Genomic DNA, 18705 nt, shown 5'->3' on the forward strand with positions numbered 1-18705 from the left:
GTCCCACCCGAACCCCAAACCCCAACCCCCAGTCTCCCTCTCCCCCCTAACCCCAGTTCCTCTCTCTCCACACCCGAACCCCAAACCCCAACCCCCAGTCTCCCTCTCCCCCCTAACCCCAGTCTCCCTCTCCCCACCCGAACCCCTAACCCCCGAACCCCAGTCCCACCCGAACCCCAAACCCCAACCCCCAGTCTCCCTCTTCCCCCTAACCCCAGTCCCTCTTTCTCCACACCCGAACCCCTAACTCCAATCACCCCTACCCGAACCCCAATCCCCACAACCTCTAACATCTCTCTCCCCTCGCACAAACCCCAATTCCCTCTCCCCATCGAACCCCAATCCCCCGACCTCTAATCTCCCTCTCCCCGCCCAATCCCCATTCCCTAATCTCCCTCTCTCCTCCCCAGCCCCCTCCCTGACGCCCATATCACAGTCTCGTTCCCCGAACCCCCATCTCTTGACTCTTTCCCCCTCTCCCGGAGTCCCAATCACCTGACTCCCTAGTTAAAGGGGCATCGTGACATCATGGAGCGGGGTGGGGTGGGGGGGTGACAGCATAGAGCACGGGGGTGGTGGTGACATCACGGAGTGTGGGGAGGGTGTGCTTTCATGGGAGGGGGAGGGGAGGGGGAGAGGGTGCAGCAGGAGCGGGTGCAGGGAGCAGTGGGCACAGTCTCAGGATAAGGGGTCGGCCATTTAAGACTAAGATGAAGAGGAATTTCTTCACTCAGAGGGCTGTGAATGCTGAGTCTTTGAGTATATTCAGGACTGAGATCGATAGATTTTTGGACTCTAGGGGAATTAAGGGATATGGAGATCGGGGGGAAAGTGGAGTTGAGGTCGAAGATCAGCCGTGATCTTATTGAATGGCGGAGCAGGCTCGAGGGGCCGAATGGCCGACTCCTGCTCTTATTTCTTATGAATGACCAGGTAATCTGTTTTTGTGATGCTGGTTTAGGGATAATTATTGGTCAGGACCAATGTTCCCACTAAGCTGCGCGGCAGTGTGGCCATCTGTATGGTCCCTCGCTGGCCGCTCACTGGCTTTTACATTGGAGAAAGCGTGCATGCGCAAACATTTGAATGGGCCGGAAGTGCAGCGCTCCCTCAGTACTGCCCTTCCGACAGTGCAGCGCTCCCTCAGTACTGCCCTTCCGACAGTGCAGCGCTCCCTCAGTACTGACCCTCCGACAGTGAAGCGCTCCCTCATTACTGACCCTCCGACAGTGCAGCACTCCCTCAGTACTGCCCCTCCAACAGTGCAGCGCTCCCTCAGTATTGCCCCTCCGATAGTGCAGCGCTCCCTCAGTACTGCCCCTCCGACAGTGCAGTGCTCCCTCAGTACTGCCCCTCCGACAGTGCAGTGCTCCCTTAGTACTGCCCCTCCGACATTGCAGCGCTCCCTCAGTACTGCCCCTCCGACAGTGCAGCGCTCCCTCAGTACTGACCCTCCGACAGTGCGGCGCTCCCTCAGTACTGCCCTCCGACAGTGCCGCGTTCCCTCATTACTGACCCTCCGACAGTGCAGCGCTCCCTCAGTACTGCCCCTCCGACAATGCAGCGCTCCCTCAGTACTGCCCCTCCGATAGTGCAGCGCTCCCTCAGTACTGCCCCTCCGACAGTGCAGTGCTCCCTCAGTACTGCCCCTCCGACATTGCAGCGCTCCCTCAGTACTGCCCCTCCGACAGTGCAGCGCTCCCTCAGTACTGACCCTCCGACAGTGCGGCGCTCCCTCAGTACTGCCCTCCGACAGTGCCGCGTTCCCTCATTACTGACCCTCCAACAGTGCAGCGCTCCCTCAGTACTGCCCCTCCGACATTGCAGCGCTCCCTCAGTACTGCCCCTCCGATAGTGCAGCGCTCCCTCAGTACTGCCCCTCCGACAGTGCAGTGCTCCCTCAGTACTGCCCCTCCGATAGTGCAGCGCTCCCTCAGTACTGCCCCTCCGACAGTGCAGTGCTCCCTCAGTACTGCCCCTCCGACAGTGCAGTGCTCCCTCAGTACTGCCCCTCCGACATTGCAGCGCTCCCTCGGTACTGCCCCTCCGACAGTGCAGCGCTCCCTCAGTACTGCCCTGGAGTGTCAGCCTAGATATGGGCTCAAGTCTCTGGAATGAGACTTGAACACCTGACCTTATGACTCAGAAGCTAGAGAGTGGTACCCACTGAGCCACAGCCGACACCTGTGAAAGATGCAGATCAGCAAAGTATGACCATATATCTAGTGTAGAATCAAGTTATTGCACAACTCAAAATATAAATCATGAAAAGAAGTCGATTAGCGGGACATTAGGTTCTTGACTCACTGCGCATGAACATCAATCCTAATCTTGAAGGAGGTCTGCATTAGAGCTAAAAGATGAGCGTTGATTTGCATTGGGGTAAGAGACCAGCTTTGCCTGTTCACAGCAGTCACTGCTCTCCAAGGTAATGTGATGAAATATGTCATTCATCAGACTCTGTATTTAGCTACATATGTTGTATTGCTTGCTCCTGTGTTTTACCTTGTATTGTATATAGTGCACCGCCCCCTTTCTCCCCATTGGGTGTGTCGGCTCCGCCCATACCTGGCCCTACTTAAGACAAGCCCAGGCTTGTCTTGCAGCAGAACAGCAGAATGCTAGGTGAAGCTAGGTGAAGACACAGGCATCTTTCTTTGCTAATAAAAGCCTTGTTTTATCCAGTTAACTTTGAGCCTTGAAGTTATTGAGGCGCATCGGGTAAATCGTTGTATGTGAGGTGCTTTGAGATAAGAACATAACAATTAGGAACAAGAGTCAGCCATTCGGCCCCTCGAGCCTGCTCCACCATTCAGTAAGATCACAGCTGATCTTCGACCTCAACTCCACTTTCCCGCACGGAAGTGGTGGAAGCGGAGACACTCAATGTTTTCAAGGGGAGACTGGACAGGCACTTGAGGGAAATAAACTTGCAGGGCTACGGAGATAGAGCGGGGGAATGGGACTGACTGGATTGCTCTACAGAAAGCCGGCACGGACTCGATGGGCCGAATGGCCTCTTTCTGTGCCGTTATGACCCTATGACTATCTCCATATCCCTTGATTCCCATAGAGTTCAAAAATCTATCGATCTCAGCCTTGAATATACTCAACGACTGAGCCTCCACAGCCCTCTGGGGGAGTACCTTCACCACACGGACTGCAGCGGTTCAAGAAGGCGGCTCACCACCACCTTCTCGAGGGCAATTAGGGTTGGGCAATAAATGCTGGCCTTGCCAGCGACGCCCACATCCTATGAACGAATAAATAAAAAAGAATTTCTCGACTCTCCAGCCAGGGGAAACAGCCTCTCAGCATCTACCCTGTCTGTCCCCCTCAGAATCTTACATGTTTCACTGAGATCACCTCTCATTCTTCTAAACTCCAGAGAGTATCGGCCCAATCTACTCAATGGACAAGAAAGATATTTCTGAGAGGCTCTTTCTTGTCTAGTTCCCTTAACAGGAACCAGGAAACATGACTGGAATTTGCTGCACTGACAGCTAAAGAATTTTTAATTTTTTTTTTCCGTTTATGGGATGTGGGCGTCGCTGGCAAGGCCAGCATTTATTGGCCATCCCTAATTGCCCTTGAGAAGGTGGTGATGAGCCGCCTTCTTGAACCACTGCAGTCCGTGTGGTGAAGGTGCTCCCACAGTGCTGTTAGGGAGGGAGTTCCAGGATTTTGACCCAGCGACGATGAAGAATCGGCCGATATACTTCTAAGTCAGGATAGTGTGTGACTTGGAGGTGGTGGTGTTCCCATGCACCTGCTGCCCTTGTCCTTCTAGGTGGAAGAGGTCGTGGGTTTGGGAGGTGCTGCCGAAGAAGCCTTGGCGAGTTGCTGCAGTAATCTTGTAGATGGTACACACTGCAGCCACGGTGCGCCGGTGGTGGAGGGAGTGAATGATTAAGATGGTGGATGGGGGGCCATTCAAGCGGGCTGCTTTGTTCTGGATGGTGTCGAGCTTCTTGAGTGTTGTTGGAGCTGCATGACTGTTGTCAGTAATCCCTACGAAAATGGCGTCCCACTTGCTGATTGAGGAGAACAATTTGCTTTGAGTTTTTTGTGTGTAGTTCGCACAAGAATTGCAAATGTATATAAAGTTTGTCGAGCAATGCCGATGCTCCTATTTTCCAGCGTGACTTACATTGTGGCCCACGTTACATTGTTATGTTGCAAACAGCTTCGGAATATTAAGTCAATAGTTTCCCAATGGTGACTGTGTCCGTCTAACCATTTAATTATTAGGCTTAAACTATCTACTTACTTTGCCTAATAAACTCCTCGCTAGTATCACTTCACAGACGGGCATATTCTGATATCTAACCGCCAGGAAATGTCTTCCAGGAGCTGTCATCTCAAGCTTTTCCTCTCTGGCGATATCATAGACTTGTGCTTTCAGTGTGATGGATCGACCAGTGCAGCAACAACAACAACCTGCATTTATACAGCGCTTTTAATGTAGTAAAACGTCCCGCGGCGCTTCACAGCAGCGGAATCAAACAAAATTTGTCACCAAGCTACCTAAGGAGACATTAGGACAGGTGACGTTGGTCAAAGAGCTCGGTTTTAAGGAGGGTCTCTGAAGAGGAGAGAGAGGCGGAGAGGTTTAGGGAGGGAATTCCAGAATTTAGGGCCCAGGCAGCTGAAGGCACGGCCACCAATGGTGGAGCGATGGAAATTGGGGATGGGCAAGAGGCCAGAATTGGAGGAGCGCAGAGATCTCGGAGGGTTGTAGGACTGGAGGAAGTTACAGGGCAGCTTGTGACCTGCCAGCTATCTTGATGTTCTGGATGTCCATTGCCAGATACAAGCATTATTTATCATCAACTGTTTAATCCAGCTGCTTACGTAAGAGGCATGTCCAGCGTGTGACTGATTCACCTTCCACAGTGAAGCTCTAGATTTTGATTGGAAAACTCGTAAACACGGTGATGAGCTTTTATATTACAGCACAGAAATAGGCCATTCGGCCCAACTGGTATATGCTTGTGTTTATGCTCCACATGAGTCTCCTCCCACTCTAATAACCTCTTTCCTCAATGGCCCATCCCTCTATTCCCTTCTCCCTCATGTATTTGAAATTCTCTTCCTTGTGTTCAAATCCTTCCATGGCCTCGCCCCTCCCTATCTCTGCAACCTCCTCCAGCCCTACAACCCTCCGAGATCTCTGTACTCCTCCAATTCTGGCCTCTTACGCACCCCTGATTTCCATTGCTCTACCATTGGCGGCCGTGCCTTCAGCTGCCTGGGCCCTAAACTCTGGAATTCCCTCTATAAACCTCTCCGTCTCTCTTTCCTACTTAAAGATGCTCCTTAAAACCTACCTCTTTGAGCAAGCTTTTGATCATTTAAAAAAATTAGTTCCTGGGATGTGGGCGTCGCTGGCAAGGCCAGCATTTATTGCCCATCCCTAATTGCCCTTGAGAAGGTGGTGGTGAGCCGCCTCCTTGAACCGCTGCAGTCCGTGTGGTGAAGGTGCTCCCACAGTGCTGTTAGGGAGGGAGCTCCAGGATTTTAACCCAGCGACTATGAAGGATCGGCGATATATTTACAAGTCAGGATGGTGTGTGACTTGGAGGGGAACTTGGAGGTGGTGGTGCTCCCATGCACCTGCTGCCCTTGTCCTTCTAGGTGGAAGAGGTCGCGGGTTTGGGAGGTGCTGCCGAAGAAACCTTGGCGAGTTGCTGCAGTGCATCTTGTAGATGGTACACACTGCAGCCACGGTACGCCACTGGTGGACAGAGCGAATGTTTAAGGTGGTGGATGAGGCGCCAGTCAAGCGGGCTGCTTTGTCCTGGATGGTTTCGAGCTTCTTGAGTGTTGTTGGAGCTGCACTCATCCAGGCAAGTGGAGATTATTCCATCACACTCCTGACTTGTGCCTTGTAGATGGTGGAAAGGCTTTGGGGAGTTAGGAGTTGAGACACTTGCCACAAAATGCTAAGCCTCTGACCTGCTCTTGTTGCCACAGTATTTATGTGGCTGGTCCAGTTAAGTTTCTGGTCAATGGTGACCCCCAGGATGTTGATGGTGGGGGATTCGGTGATGGTAATGCCGTTGAATGTCAAGGGGAGGTGGTTAGATGATCTCTGCCCTAATATCTCCTTATGTGGCTTGGTGTCAATTTTTTTAATCGCGCAACTTTTTTTAAAATTCATTGTTGGGATGTGGGCGTCGCTGGCTAGGCCTGCATTTAGTGCCCATCCCTAATTGCCCTTGAGAAGATGGCAGTGAGCCGCCTTCTTGAACCGCTGCAGTCCATATGGTGTAGGTACACCCACAATGCTGTTAGGAAGGGAGTTCCAGGATTTTGGCCCGGCGACAGTGAAGGAACGGCGATACAGGTCCAAGTCAGGATGGTGTGTGGCTTGGAGGGGAACTTGTAGGTGGTGATGTTCCCATGCGTCTGCTGCCCTTGTCCTTCTAAGTGGTAGAGGTTGCGGGTTTGGGAGGTGCTGCCGAAGAAGCCTTGGCGAGTTGCTGCAGTGCATCTTGTAGATGGTACACACTGCAGCCACAGTGCGCCGGTGGTGGAGGGAGTGAATCTTGAAGGTGGTGGATGGAGTGCCAATCCAGCGGGCTGCTTTATCCTGAATGGTGTCGAGCTTCTTGAGTGTTGTTGGAGCTGCACTCATCCAGGCAAGTGGAGAGTATTCCATCACACTCCTGACTTGTGCCTTGTAGATGGTGGAAAGGCTTTGGGGAGTCAGGAGGTGAGACACTCGCCGCAGAATTCCCAGCCTCTGGCCTGCTCTTGTAGCCACAGTATTTATATGGTTGGTCCAGTTCAGTTTCTGATCAATGGTAACCCCCAGGATGTTGATAGTGGGGGATTCAGCGATGGTAATGCCATTGAATGTCAAGGGGAGATGGTTAGAGTCTCGCTTGTTGGAGATGGTCATTGCCTGGCACTTGTGTGGTGTGAATGTTACTTGCCACTTGTCAGCCCAAGTCTGAATGTTGTCCAGGTCTTGCTGCATATGGACACGGACTGCGTCAGTATCTGACGAGTCTCGAATGGTGCTGAACAGTGTGCAATCATCAGCGAACATCCCCACTTCTGACCTTATGATGGACGGAAGGTCATTGATGAAACAGCTGAAGATGGTTGGGCCTAGGACACTGCCCTGAGGAACTCCTGCAGTGATGTCATGTGATTGAGATGAATGACCTCCAACAACCACAGCCAACTTCCTTTGTGCTAGGTATGATTCCAACCAATGGAGAGTTTTCCCCTTGATTCCCATTGACTTCAGTTTTGCTAGGGCTCCTTGATGCCACACTCGATCAAATGCTGCCTTGCTGTCAAGGGCAGTCACTCTCACCTCACCTCTTGAGTTCAGCTCTTTTGTCCATGTTTGGACCAAGGCTGTAATGAGGTCAGGAGCTGAGTGGCCCTGGCGGAACCCAAACTGGGCGTCAGTTAGCAGGTTATTGCTGAGTAAGTGCCGCTTGATAGCACTGTCGACGACACCTTCCATCACTTTGCTGATGATTGAGAGTAGACTGATGGGACGGTAATTGGCCGGGTCGGATTTGTCCTGCTTTTTGTAGACAGGACATACTTGGGCAATTTTCCACATTACCGGGTAGATGCCAGTGTTGTAGCTGTACTGGAACAGTTTGGCTAGGGGCGCAGCTAGTTCTGGAGCACAAGTCTTCAGTACTATTGCCGGAATGTTGTCAGGGCCCATAGCCTTTGCAGTATCCAGTGTCTTCAGCCGTTTCTTGAAGCGCCTTGGGACATTTTACTATGTTAAAGGTGATATATAAATGCAAGTTGTTGTTGTATACATCAAGCCATTAAATGCAGAAGTGTGAGGTGATGCATTTTGGCAGAAGGAACAGGAAGAGGCAATATACACTTAATGGCACAGTTTTAAAGTGTTTGCAGGGACAGGGGGACCTGAGAGTTAATGTGCATAGGTCCCTGAAGGTGGCGGGACATATTGAGAGAGTGGTTAGCAAAGCATATGGGATTTTCGGCTTCATAAATAGAGGTATTGAGTACAAAAGTAGAGAAGTTATACTGAACCTTTATAAAGTGCTGGTTAGGCCACAATTGGAGTATTGCGTCCAGTTCTGGTCACCACACTTTAGGAAGGATGTGAAGGCCCTTGAGAGGGTGCAGAGGAGATTTTACCAGAATGGTTCCAGGGATGGGGGATCTTAGCTACAAGGACAGGTTGGAGAAGCTGGATTTGTTTTCATTAGAGCAAAGGAGGTTGAGGGGTGATTTGATAGAGGTGTACAAGATTATGACGGGTTTGGATAGGCTAGACGGGGAAAGGCTGTTCCACTAGTTGATGGTACAAGGACTAGGGGACACAGATTTAAGGTTTTGGGCAAGAGATACAGGGGGGATGTGAGGAAAAACTTTTTTATGCAGCGAGTGGTGAGGACCTGGAATTCGCTGCCGACGGAAGTGGTGGAAGCGGAGACACTCAATGTTTTCAAGGGGAGACTGGATAGGCACTTGAGGGAAATAAACTTGGAGGGCTACGGGGATAGAGCGGGGGAATGGGACTGACTGGATTGCTCTACAGAGAGCCGGCACAGACTCGATGGGCCGAATGGCTTCCTTCTGTGCCGTTATGACTCTATGGGGGAGAAATTGGGTGAGTAGCGCCACCTGTTAGCGCCTAAAGAGGCAGTCAGTGGCTGTAGCGCCACTGGCTGCGTCTGCGGCGATATTCAGTAGGGGCGCTAATGGTGGCGTTAGGCATTTGCGCTGCGCCGCCACCGATGACATCATCGGTGTGCGCAGCGCCCCATTCGTGCCCCGTTCGCGATATTTGGTAGCGAATGCCGCAGTTGCGCCGCTCGCTACCCGCGCCCGGTTCACGGGGCCTTACTGTGCCGGCAGCAGCGCAAGTTAAGGTGGAGGTGTGGGGCGGCCGCTTTTTCGGCGGCCGCCTGCCAACACCTCCGTCCCCGGCCTCCTAACCCCCCCCCGCGGCATTGCCGGCTGTTTCCAGAGAGCCCGGCACTTCTCCTTGGTGCCGGGCTCATTTGCCGGCACTCACGAGCGGCGATCACGCTGTTGCAGGCACCTCCCCCTTAACAGTGGGAGGAAGGCCTGCAGTACCGCAGCGTGCCGTGCCACAGCGTGTGGCGCTGCGGCACGTTGCGCTGCGATAATCAGTTTCAGCGCCCTAAGAGGGACGCGGAGCGCCTCGAGCCTCACCCCGTGTCCCTCGAGCGGCACTGAAACTGAATTTCTGGCGATCGGTATCACTCCGATCGCTGCGCTAAATCCTGCGCTCCGCCGACTTTTGCGCCACTTTGGCGCCCCAACCCAATTTCTAGGCGTATGACTCTATAACATCAGTGCTCTCCATTTTAACCACTCCAAGTGGCAGCAAGTTCCACATTCTCACCATCCTCTGTGTGAAGAAATTCCTTCTAATTTTTTTACTCTATGTGACAGAGGCATGGATGAGGGTTTTAACAGTGGGAGGAGGGAGGTAGGAACATACACAGCCAATAGCAGGCTGACCTGCCAATGTTATATTGACTTCTATAGCTTTGGTATGCAGTTTGTTGCTTCTGAATGATGTGTCTCCATGAGTGTCAGGTCAAAAAATTAATTTGACTTTAGCCAGAGATTTGGCAAACAGGCCCAGTTCCTGGAATGACCGAGAAGCAGGGCGCTCCCAAAAGTTTGCTGCAACAGACATCTCTGCAAGCTCGCAATGAGGCCGACACTGTAGGACAACCTCTCACCTCACAGGTCTCGATATTTCTCCCTTGGCTTTCGCACAAATGCTGTAAGTGTCGGCCATGGCTCAGTGGGTAGCACTTTCGCCTCTGAGTGAGAAGGTTGTGGGGTCAAGCCCCACCCTAGAGACTAGAGCACAAAAATCCAGGCTGACACTCCCAGCGCAGTACTGAGCGAGTGCACTAAGACAAATTATCTGGTCATCATCACATTGCTGTTTGTGGGACCTTGCTGTGCGCAAATTGGCTGCTGCGTTTCCGACATTACAACAGTGACTCCACTTCAAAAGTACTTCATTGGCTGTAAAGCACATTGGGCCATCCTGCATCTGTGAAAGGCGCAGGGGAAATGCAAGTCTTTCTGTGTTTGCCGGTGTTTATGCTCCACACGAGCTTCCTCCAGTCTTTCTTCAACACAACCCATTAGCATATCCTTCTATTCCTTTCTCCCTCATGTGTTTATCTAGCTTCCCCTTAAATGCCATTCGCCTCAACCACTTCCTGTGGTAGCGATTTCCACATTCTAAACACTCTCTGGGTAAAGAAGTTTATCCTGAATTCCTTTCTGGATTTATTAGTGACTACTTATATTTATGGCCCCTAGTTCTGGTCTCCTACAACAAGTGGGAATATCTTCTCTACCTCTACCCTATCAAACCCCTTCATAATCTTTATGACCTCTATAAGGCCACGCCTTAGTCTTCTCTTTTGCAGAGAAAGGAGCCCCAGCCTGTTCAGTCTACCCTGATAGATATAACCTCTCAGTTCTGGTATCATCCTTGTAAGTCTTTCTTTGCACCTTCTCCAGTGTCTCTATATCCTTTTTATAATATGGTGACCTAAACTGTGCACAGTACTCTAAATGTGGTCTAACCAATGTATATGAAGACCAGAATTGTGCACAGTGCTCCAAGTTTGGTCTAACCAAAGCATATGGAGACCAGAACTGTGCACAGTGCTCCAAGTGTGGTCTAACCAAGATTTGATACAAGCTTAACATAAACTAGGCTGTGGCTGCATTTGGAAGAGAACCGTCATGAGAGGAAGTGATGAGTCCAAGCAGAGAAATGTAGCGGTCTTCACACAACGGGCAGAGTGAGTGAGGCCACGGAGAGCGAGAGACAAAACAGAGGAGGAAACTGCGAGAGAGACACATCTGTAAGTTAAAGAGCAAAGAGAAACAAGCAACAAATGGAAAGAAAATAACGTGCACAGAATATGAACGAGAGCGAGTGTCCTGATTGACAATAAATGGAAGCAATCGCAACAATACTTGCCGGCAGTGAGTAAAGCAAACCAGAAGTGGGGATGTATTAAAAGGTAAATATTGCGACAAAATAGTGACTTAATTCTGCCACTTTATAAATCATTGGTGCGACTGCACTTAGAATACAGTGTACAGTTCTGGTCACCAGCATTCAAAAAGGATATTGCATCTATTGAAAGGATACTTTGGAATTCTCCACCCCAGAGGGCTGTGGAGGCTCAGTCGTTGAGTATATTCAAGGCTGAGATCGATAGATTTTTGAATATTAAGGGAATCAAGGAATATGGGGATAGTGCAGGAAAGTGGAGATGAGGTAGAAGATCAGCCATGATCTTATTGAATGACGGAGCAGGCTCGAGGGGTTGTATGGCCGACTCCTGCTCCTAATTCTTATGATGCAGAAGAGAGAAACCAGAATGATTGAGGGGATGGAGGGATTGGATTATGAGGAGCGATTGTGTAAATTGGTCCTGTTCTCACTGGAAAGGAGAAGGTTGAGAGACGACACGATTGCTGCTTTTAGGATTCAGAAGGGACTGGATAGTGTCGACCATGGTGAGCTACTTCACCGCGTCCAGAACAGTAGAACCAGAGGACACGGCCTGCACCTGAAGGGGGGAAAGTCAAAACTAACCTGCGGAAACAGTATTTCAGTGAGCGAGTGGTCAATCTATGGAAAAGACTCCCTGGGGAGACGGTGGGAGCAGTTCATGTCGATTCATTCAAATGCAATATGAGATCGATTTCTTTCAGAAAGTAATATTTCGGCACACAGCCTATGAGTAATGGGAGACAGGGCGTGTGGTGAGTGGAGCGAGCTCGGGAGGAACAGGTGACTTTGGACCTCTGGTTCACAAAGCTCTCCACCACTGGGGGTTTTCCTCGACTCATGTCTGGGTCTGTTGCAGACTCATTGATCGAGATTGATCGCTGTGATTGGTCAACAACTCCATTTTTTAAAATTCGTTTATGGGATCAGGGTATTGCTGGCAATGCCAGCATTTATTGCCCATCCCTAGTTGCCCTTGAGAAGGCGGTGGTGAGCCGCCTTCTTGAACTGCTCCAGTTCGTGTGGTGATGGTACTCCCACAGTGCTGTTCCAGGATTTTGACCCAGCGACGATGAAGGATCGGCGATATATTTCTAAGTCAGGATGGTGTGTGACTTGCAGGGGAACTTGGAGGTGGCGGTGTCCCCATGCACCTGCTGCCCTTGTCCTTCTAGGTGGTAGAGGTTGCAGGTTTGGGAGGTGCTGCCGAAGAAGCCTTGGTGAGTTGCTGCAGTGCATTTTGTAGATGGTACACACTGCAGCCACGGTACGCCGGTGGTGGAGAGAGTGAATGTTTAAGGTGGTGGATGGGGTGCCAATCAAGTGGGTTGCTTTGTCCTGGATGGTGTCGAGCTTCTTGAGCGTTGTTGGAGCTGCACTCATCCAGGCAAGTGGAGAGTATTCCATCACACTCCTTACTTGTGCCTTGTAGATGGTGGAAAGGCTTTGGGGAGTCAGGAGGTGAGACACTCGCTGCAGAATACCTAGTCTCTGACCTGCTCTTGTTGCCACAGTATTTATGTGGCTGGTCCAGCTAAGTTTCAGGTTAACGGTGACCCCCAGGATGTTGATGGTGGGGGATTTGGCGATGGTAATGCCATTGAGTGTCAAGGGGAGGTGGTTAGACTCTCGCTTGTTGGAGATAGTCATTGCCCGGCACTTCTGTGGCGCGAATGTTACCTGCCACTTATCAGCCCAAGTCTGAACGTCGTCCAGGTCTTGTTGCATGCGGGCATGGACTGCTTCATTACCTGTGGAGTTGCGAATGGCACTGAACACTGTGCAGTCATCAGTGAACATCCCCATTTCTGACCTTATGTTGCAGGGAAGGTCATTGATGAAGCAACTGAAGATGGTTGGGCCTAGGACACTGCCCTGAGGAACTCCTGCAGCGATGTCCTGAGGCTGTGATGATTGACCTTCAACCACCACAACCATCTTCCTTTGTGCTAGTTATGACTCCAGCCAGTGGAGAGTTTTCCTCCCGATTCCCATTGACTTCAGTTTTACTGGGGCTCCTTGATGCCACACTTGGTGCAATGCTGCCTTGATGTCAAGGGCAGTCACTCTCACCTCACCTCTGGAATTCAGCTCCTTTGTCCATGTTTGGACCAAGGCTGCAATGAGGTCAGGAGACGAGTGGTCTTGGTGGAACCGAAACTGGGCATCAGTGAGCAGGTTATTGGTGAGTAAGCGCCGCTTGATAGCAGTGTCGATGACACCTTCCATCACTTTGCCGATGATTGAGAGTAGACTGATGGGGCAGTATGGATTTGTCCTGCTTTTTGTGGACAGGACATACCTGGGCAGTTTTCCACATTGTCGGATAGATGCCAGTGTTGTAGCTGTACTGGAACAGCTTGGTTAGAGGCGCGGCTAGTTCTGGAGCACAAGCCTTCAGCACGATAGCTGGGATGTTGTCGGGGCCCATAGCCTTTGCTGTATCCAGTGCGCTCAGCCGTTTCTTGATATCACGTGGAGTGAATCGAATTGGCTGAAGACTGGCTTCTGTGATGGTGGGGTCCTCTGGAGTAGGCCGATATGGATCATCCACTCGGCACTTCTGGCTGAAGATGGTTGCAAACGCAACAGCCTTGTCTTTTGCACTCACGTGCTGGGTTCCACCATCATTGAGGATGGGGATATTCTTGGAGTCTCCTCCTCCCGTTAGTTGTTTAATGGTCCACCACCATTCACGACTGGATGTGGCAGAACTGCAGAGCTTTGATCTGATCCGTTGATTGTGGGATCGCTTAGCCCTGTCTATAGCATGCTGCTTCCCGCTTTTTAGCATGCATGTAGTCCTGTGTTGCCGCTTCCCCAGGTTGGCACCTCATTTTTAGGTACGCCTGGTGCTGCTCCTGACATGCTCTTCTACACTCCTTATTGAACCAGGGTTGGTCCCCTGGCTAGATGGTAATGGTAGAGTGAGGGATATCCCGGGCCATGAGGTTACAGATTGTGGTGGAATACAATTCTGCTGCTGATGGCCCACAGCGCCTCACGGATGCCAAGCTTTGAGCTACTAGATCTGTTCTGAATCTATCCCATTTAGCACGGTGGTAGTGCCATACAACACGATGGAGGGTGTCCTCAGTGTGAAGACGGGACTTTGTCTCCACAATGACTGTGCGGTGGTCACTGCTGCCAATACTGTCATGGACAGATGCATCTGCGACAGGTATATTGGTGAGGACGAGGTCAAGTAGGTTTTTCCTCTTGTTGGTTCACTCACCACCTGCCACAGGCCCAGACTGGCAGCTATGTCCTTCAGGACTTGGCCAGCTCGGTCAGTAGTGGTGCTACCGAGCCACTCTTGGTGATGGACATTGAAGTCCCCCACCCAGAGTACATTCTGTGCCCTTGCTACTCTCAGTGCTTCTTCCAAGTGGTGTTCAACATGGAGGAGTACTGATTCATCAGCTGAGGGAGAGTGGCATGTGGTAATCAGCAGGAGGTTTCCTTGCCCATGCTTCACCTGAAGCCATGAGACTTCATGGGGTCAGGAGTGAATGGTGAGGACTCTCAGGGCCACTCCTTCCCGACTGTATACCACTGTGCTGCCACTCCTGGTGGGTCTGTTCTGTTGGTGGGACAGGACATACCCAGGATGGTGATGGAGGAGTCTGGGACATTGGCTGAAAGGTATGATTCTGTGAGGATGACGATGTCAGGCTGTTGCTTGACTAGTCTGTGGGACAGCTCTCCCAATTTTGGCACAAGTCCCCAGATGTTGGTGAGGAGGACTTTGCAGGGTTGACTGGGCTGGGTGTGCCGTTGCCGTGTCCGTAGCTGGTGCCGGGGTCGATGCCGGGTGGTCCGTCTGGTTTCATTATTCTTATTGTGTTTCGTCGCGGTTTGTTACAACTGAGTGACTTGCTGGGCCATTTCAGAGGGCAGTTACGAGTCAACCACATTGCTGCGGGTCTGGAGTCACACATAGGCCAGACCGGGTAAGGACGGCAGATTTCCTTCCCTAAAGGACATTAGTGAACCAGATGGGATTTTACGACAATCCGATAGTTTCATGGTCACCGTTACTGATACTAGCTTTTTATTCCAGATTTATTTAATTAACTGAATTTAAATTCCCCAGCTGCCGTGGTGGGATTTGAACTCACGTCTCCGGATCATTAGTCCAGTATCGTATTATGTGACTACCAGGATGGTAGAAGGTGAAGTAGATGGACCTTGGTTTTTTTATCATCTCGCAATTCCGATGTTCCTGTGTTTAATAATCTAGGAGGGACACAATATAATGTACATTTATGAGTGAGAGCAGTTCCAGACACAAAATAAGGCCATCACCAAGTTACCAAAATAGTATAGCACAGTCATTTCAATATTGCAGAACAAGATTGACAGATTCCCCTGCACGAACCCAATGTGCTGTTTTAAGTTACTGTTTATTTGAAAAAAAATGATGAACTTTTGTTTCAAATTAAACTTACAATCAAATTTTTTTCTTGTGATGCAGAAACAGGAAACAGATGTGTGGCCATTATCTCAGGAGATCCTTGTCCAATTACGTCAACAGTCACTCAGTATCCACGCTGGACTGTGCATAGACCATGGCAGCTCGGGACTGCACACGCCTCTCCTAGGTAGGATCGCAAGAACTTGTATTTATACGGTGCCTTTCACGACCTCCAGACGTCCAAAAGCGCTTTATAACCAATTGAGTACTTTTGAAGTGTAATGTAGGAAACGCGGCAGTCAGTTTGCGCACGGCAAGATCCCACAAACAGCAATGTGATTGGTCGAGAGATAAATATTGGCCCAGGACACGTGGGAGAACTCCCCTGCTCTTCTTTGATTTTTACATCCACCTGAGAAAGCAGACGGGGCCTCGGTTTAACATCTCATCCAAAAGGCGGCACCTCTGACAGTGCAGCACTCCCTCAGTACTGCCCCTCCGACAGTGCAGTGCTCCCTCAATACTGCCCCTCCGACAGTGCAGCGCTCCCTCAGTACTGCCCCTCCCGACAGTGCAGCACTCCCTCAGTACTGCCCCACCGACAGTGCGGCACTCCCTCAGTACTGTTCCTCCGATAGTGCAGCGCTCCCTCAGTACTGTTCCTCCGACAGTGCGGCACTCCCTCAGTACTGCCCCTCTGACAGTGCAGCGCTCCCTCAGTACTGCCCCTCCGACAGCGCAGCGCTCCCTCAGCACTGCCCCTCCGACAGTGCAGCGCTCCCTCAGTACTGCCCCTCTGACAGTGCAGCATTCTCTCAGTACTGCCCCTCCCGACAGTGTAGCGCTCCCTCAGTACTGCCCCTCCGACAGTGCGGCGCTCCCCCAGTACTACCCCTCCGACAGTGCGGCGCTCCCTCAGTACTGCCCCTCCCGACAGTGCGGGCTCCCTCAGTACTGCCCCTCCGACAGTGCAGCGCTCCCTCAGTACTGCCCCTCCGACAGTGCGGGCTCCCTCAGTACTGCCCCTCCGACAGTGCAGCGCTCCCTCAGTACTGCCCCTCCGACAGTGCGGCGCTCCCTCAGTACTGCCCCTCCCGACAGTGCGGGCTCCCTCAGTACTGCCCCTCCGACAGTGCAGCGCTCCCTCAGTACTGCCCCTCCGACAGTGCGGGCTCCCTCAGTACTGCCCCTCCGACAGTGTCAGCCTGGATATTTATGCTCCAGTCTCTGGAGTGGGACTATGAACACACAATCTTCTGACTCAGAGGCAAGAGTGCTACCCACTGAGCCATGGCTGAATAGGCCAAATGGCCTTGCTCGTCCATTTTGTTCCTGTGGTTTTGCAGTTATCATTAATCAGAGAACAAATTCAGATACAGGTGCCCATAGGAAGATGATCAGATCCACAAGCCGTGTATTGTTGTCTTTTTGCTCGCTATCTCCACACATTTACTACCAATAGAGATACAACCTGCCCAGAGCACAGGATTCATTACTGTTGTGCTGTAATGTCACAGATGCCCTTAATCTAGAACATTCCTGGAGCCGCCAAACATTTGGAAGCCAGAGGCATTTCAGACCATTGTCAGTGGGTCAAAGTCAAGCGGAAGGAGAGAAACTTTCACCATCAAAGGGGCCCTTGACTGAAGAGAGAGACACAAAGACCACAAGCGGGTGAGGCCAAAATTACTTTTTAATCGCAGCTTATCCGAATCACAACGAGCCGCGCCGGACAGTGAAATACGCGGCCAGTCGGAGCGCCGTGGTGACGCCAAACCTTCCAGCGCCGTGCACGTTTCACTGAAGCCGCTGAACCTGAGCTATGCAAGAGGGCAAATGGGGAAAGGTGGCGCCTGCCTTCACCAGAAGGTCGTGGGTTGTTGTTTCCTGATTGTTGTTGCTAATCCAGTGATTCATGCCTGGGAATGTTGGAGGAGGATAGGATCAGCATCGGCTCCGATTTCCTCCGTACTTAAAGAAACCCAAGCTCACGCATTAAGAATGGCCACTTGCGTGGGCTGCTGGTGATCAGATTATCTGTTTTTAGGGATGTTGTTTGAGGGATAAAATTTGACCAGGACGCCAGGTGAACACCCCGTGCTCTTCTTCGAAATAGTGGCCATAGGATCTTTTACCTCCAACTGAGAGAGCAGACGGGGCCTCGGTTTAACGTCTCACCCGAAAGACGGCATCACCAACAGTGCAGCGCTCCCTCAGTACTGCCCCTCCGACAGTGCAGCACTCCCTCAGTACTGCCCCTCCGACAGTGCGGTGCTCCCTCAGTACTGCCCCTCCAACAGGGCAACACTCCCTCAGTACTGCCCCTCCAACAGTGTGGCGTTCCCTCAGTACTGCCCCTCCGACAGTGCGGCACTCCCTCAGTACTGCCCCTCCGACAGTGCAGCACTCCCTCAGTACCGCCCCTTCGACAGTGCAACACTCCCTCAGTACTGCCCCTCCAACAGGGCAACACTCCCTCAGTACTGCCCCTCCAACAGTGTGGCGTTCCCTCAGTACTGCCCCTCCGACAGTGCAGCGCTCCCTCAGTACTGCCCCTCCGACAGTGCAGCACTCCCTCAGTACAGCCCCTCCGACAGTGCGGCACTCCCTCAGTACTGCCCCTCCGACAGTGCAGCGCTCCCTCAGTACTGCCCCTCCGACAGTGCAGCACTCCCTCAGTACTGCCCCTCCGACAGTGCAGCGCTCCCTCAGTACGGCCCCTCGACAATGCAGCACTCCCTCAGTACTGCTCCTCCGACAGTGCAGTGCTCCCTCAGTACTGCCCCTCCGACATTGCAGCGCTCCCTCAGTACTGCCCCTCCGACAGCGCAGCACCCCCTCAGTACCGCCCCTCCGACAGTGCAGCGCTCCCTCAGTACTGCCCCTCCGACAGTGCAGCGCTCCCTCAGTACTGACCCTCCGACAGTGCGACGCTCCCTCAGTACTGCCCCTCCGACAGTGCAGCGCTCCCTCAGTACTGACCCTCTGACAGTGCGACGCTCCCTCAGTACTGCCTCTCCGACAGTGCGGCGCTCCCTAAGTACTGCCCCTCCGACAGTGCGGCGCTCCCTCAGTACTGCCCCTCCAACAGTGCGGCGCTCCCTCATTACTGCCCCTCCGACAGTCAAGCGCTCCCTCAGTACTGCCCCTCCGACAGTGCGGCGCTCCCTCAGTACTGCCTCTCCGACAGTGCGGCGCTCCCTCAGTAATGCCCCTCCGACAGTGCGGCGCTCCCTCAGTACTGGCG

The 18705-nt window shown here is 52.0% G+C and overlaps 1 protein-coding gene across 6 annotated transcripts in view; it reads left to right on the top strand.

The window, feature by feature from the left end:
* The window catches only part of LOC147107204 (inositol 1,4,5-triphosphate receptor associated 1-like), a 251510-nt gene that overhangs the window by 65811 nt on the left and 166994 nt on the right, over positions 1–18705 (top strand). For 5 of the 6 annotated variants that reach the window (XM_086008386.1, XM_086008381.1, XM_086008387.1 and 2 more), the window contains exons 2-3: positions 15519–15645; positions 16976–17132. The gene's annotated coding sequence lies outside the window, so the exon portion shown is untranslated. Of the gene's footprint in view, positions 1–10788; positions 11046–15518; positions 15646–16975; positions 17133–18705 lie in introns of those variants that run through there. The other variant, XM_086008384.1, reaches the window with a different exon arrangement.

The sequence above is a fragment of the Somniosus microcephalus genome, chromosome 15 (assembly GCF_052327205.1).
Source record: "Somniosus microcephalus isolate GS21.2 chromosome 15, FLI_Smic_1.0, whole genome shotgun sequence".
NCBI lineage: Eukaryota > Metazoa > Chordata > Chondrichthyes > Squaliformes > Somniosidae > Somniosus > Somniosus microcephalus.